This window comes from Myotis davidii, unplaced genomic scaffold (genome assembly GCF_000327345.1).
Source record: "Myotis davidii unplaced genomic scaffold, ASM32734v1 scaffold415, whole genome shotgun sequence".
NCBI classification, from domain to species: Eukaryota; Metazoa; Chordata; class Mammalia; order Chiroptera; family Vespertilionidae; genus Myotis; species Myotis davidii.
In genome coordinates, this window is record NW_006287951.1 from 5,893,247 (window position 1) to 5,896,565 (window position 3,319).

General features: G+C 45.8%; 1 protein-coding gene across 3 annotated transcripts in view; it reads right to left on the minus strand.

The window, feature by feature from the left end:
- NMNAT3 (nicotinamide nucleotide adenylyltransferase 3) overlaps positions 1-1,818 on the minus strand; it is a 52,338-nt gene extending 50,520 nt beyond the window's left edge. For 2 of the 3 annotated variants that reach the window (XM_006759831.2, XM_006759829.2), the window contains exon 1: positions 1,641-1,818. The gene's annotated coding sequence lies outside the window, so the exon portion shown is untranslated. The remainder of the gene's footprint in view (positions 1-1,640) is intronic. The other variant, XM_015561397.1, reaches the window with a different exon arrangement.
- Between the last annotated feature and the right edge of the window lie 1,501 nt (positions 1,819-3,319).

The following is a 3,319-nucleotide window of genomic DNA, read 5'->3' on the forward strand; positions in this document are numbered from 1 at the left end:
GTGTTTTTTTTTAAAAAAAAGGGGGGCTGCCCTAACCGGTTTGGCTCAGCGGATAGAGCATTGGCCTGCGGACTCAAGGGTCCCAGGTTCTATTCAGGTCAAGGGCATGTACCTTGGTTGCGGGCACATCCCCATTAGGGAGTGTGCAGGAGGCAGCTGATCAATGTTTCTTTCTCATCGATGTTTCTAACTCTCTATCTCTCTCCCTTCCTCTCTGTAAAAAATCAATAAAATATATTTTTTTTTTTAAAAAAAGAAGACTACCATGGTCATGAGCAGATAACTGCAAATCTGGGCAGTGATCTATGAATTCAGAGCAGACCTGAGCCAGGTTTGGGGTAGTGATTAATTAAAATTTTTAAGCAAGTTCATCTAACATATATTTCATGGTGTGTATAATTGCTATTGTGTTGGCCAGAAATTACATCCAAATCGTGGGCAGTTCATAGAAACAACTGCAGTCTCTATGATTCTTAAAGAGACAAAACTTATTTTGTTTCTCCCCTCAGCTACTGCTTTAGAATCCACTAGTAGGACTGGCAGAATATCCCCCACTACACACATGCATAGGCTAACATTTCTCAAGTGTGGAGGATACATGCACTCAAACAGTGGAGGGCAAGGGGGCACTTCTGACCTTGAACTGAGGTTGCCTGTGCTTGCACTTGGGGCACTTCTGTAATGGAAAAAGCTTGGCATTTACAAGCTCTATGACCTTGAATAAGCCCTCTAGTCCTCTGTAAAGTGAGGATAACGCGATACTCATTCACGGGGGTGCCATGAAGATAAACTAAAGGTACACATTAGGGCTATACCTCCTACTTAGGTTTAAGAGGAAGAGGAAGCTTTTCATCACAGAGTTAGGAAATAGGATTCGCATGTGCCAACTTTGTGTTAAGATACCACTGTCCCTGACAGAGTCTACCCGTTCCTGAAAGAGCAGGTCAAATGAAGCCACTATGGTCTGAGGGCATCCAGCCCTGCACAGTACAGATGAGGGATACAATGAGACAGTGTTCCAGCTCACTCAGGCCTGGGCTGGGCAGCCCAGGAAGCCCAACATATCTACGAGCAGGTCATACACAACACTCCAGCTGGCCTACACCAGGCTACCTCCCCAGGACTTGTTGACTTTCTTTACTATGCATGAGTTTAAAAACCAGCAAAGAGGTTAATTTGCTTCTATGATTTCTGTAGAGCTAATGTATTTACCTATACACTTTGGCTGATGGCTCTTTTTACAGGCCATTAAAAATTATTTTTTAATCCTCACCCAAAGATATGTTTTTATTGATTTGAGAAAGAGAGAGAGAGAAAAAAGAGAGAGAGAGAGAGAGAGAGAGAGAGAGAGAGAGATGGGAAGAGAAAAGTGTGTGTGGGGGGGAGAGAAACACCAATCAGTTGCCTCCTGTACTCGCTCTGACTAGGGATCAACCCCCACACACAACGTTGGCATGTGCCTTGACCATGAATCAAACGCACCACTTTTTTGGTGTATGGGATGATGCTCCAACCAACTGATCCATACCGGCCAGGGCTACAGGCCATTTTAATACATGGTGGCTGGTGAGTGTGCATGCCACAGACACAGGGCTTCCAGGAGCTGGAGCAAGGAAGCCCTAACACATCAGCACATTCACCTCCAGTGAGTCCAGTGTGCAAAGTATGTACTTTCTGCAGAGGCTCAGGCAAGGAGCGTCCTGGCTCCAGGGGAACAGGCAGGTCCTGGGGCCTCAAGGAGCAGAGCTAGAATCCAGTCAGGCCAGAAGAACTAAAGAGCAGCTCCTGCCCAGAGGTTGGGATAAAGACAGATGCAGACATTTGGAGGTCTGAACGCCAAAATGATGACAATGAGACTTCATCCCATAGGCATCTAGCTCATGTGAATTCTCTCTCCTGCATGTACTGGCCTCACTAAATCAATAAAATAAAAATTTAAGTGTAAAAGAAAATGCAGCCAAAATGCAATTATTTAAGCTCACGGTCTTTCTCAAGTGGTGGTCCAGGAGTGTGGCTGAGAATCTGCTGCTCTTTCCTGTGGCACAGTGGCTCCCTTCTCCTTGCTAACAGACCCAGGTTTTGTTCAGCTTCATGAACAAGGGACCCAGATCCATCTAGGAACCATAGCACCACACCCCTTTGCCATGATTGGGCAGGGATAAGCATGTGACCCAGTGCTAGCCAATGAGATGTAAGAGAAAGGGCCTGAAGGCCTCTGGGAAAGATTTTCCTACCTGATGAAAGAGCAATGATGAGAAGGTCCTTTTTTGCCCTGGACACTGTGATGTATGGGTGTGACAGGAGCCCTCTGTCTCCATGAAGAGAAGGCCTAAAAACTGCAGAGATGAAGGGCAACCCAAAGGCTTGGTCTCATTAAGTCACTGCATTAACCTAGTACTACCGCTCTCTAGACTTTATTACGTGAGCTGTTAAAATATCTTTATTGCTATAGCTACTGCTGGTCAGGTATTCAGTTACTTTGGCCCAAAGTATCAAAACAGATATACCTCAGGAAGCCATGGTTCTTGCCTTCCCCCAACAGTGTGTGCACATTCCTGGGCCAAGTGAGAGTACAGTGTGCAAAGTAGGTACTTTCTGCATAACGTGGTCCCTCAAGTCCAGGCATCTATTTTGTCTGGGTTGCACCTGAAGAGTGCCTGTGATTGAGGGAATCCCACTGTGTGGGATCTGGCTGGGGAGGCGTGGTGTGTTGAATCCTAATGTGGGACTGTCCTGGGAGTTTTGCAGGGACTATTTTGAACAAGCATGATTTTTGGTTGAGCTCAGAACCTAATCTCAGAGGAAGCTGCCTTTTGAGCCTCTTACAGACCCCACTCAACTGCATTCACTGTCCCCTTGGGCACCACAGGGACCTTTCTGAGGGCAGCTCTGTATTTGGTGGGATTGTCTTCACACCCTGTGCTTCCCAGAAGACATCCTCCTTGCTCTAAGCTCACCACAGGCAAGGACAGCTGTGCCTCTTCTGCTTCAGTGCTGACTGCTTGCCTATCTGTGCCTTTCGCCCAACACAGCCTCGTGACTCAAGGAAGCTCTAACACATCAGTACAATCATCTCCATGCCTTTGGCTCCCGATGGTTCCTTTGCTTAGAATGCCGTTTCTACCCATTTCTACCTATTAAACTTTGTTCCTCTAGCACTCAGAACATATTATTAGGCCAACATAAAAGGTCTTAACAACAAGAACAAATTACTCGATTAAAAAATAGACAAAGGACTTGAATGGACATTTCTCCAAAGAAGATATACAAATGGCCTAAGTACATGAAAAGAGGCTCAACATCACTAATCATTAGAGAA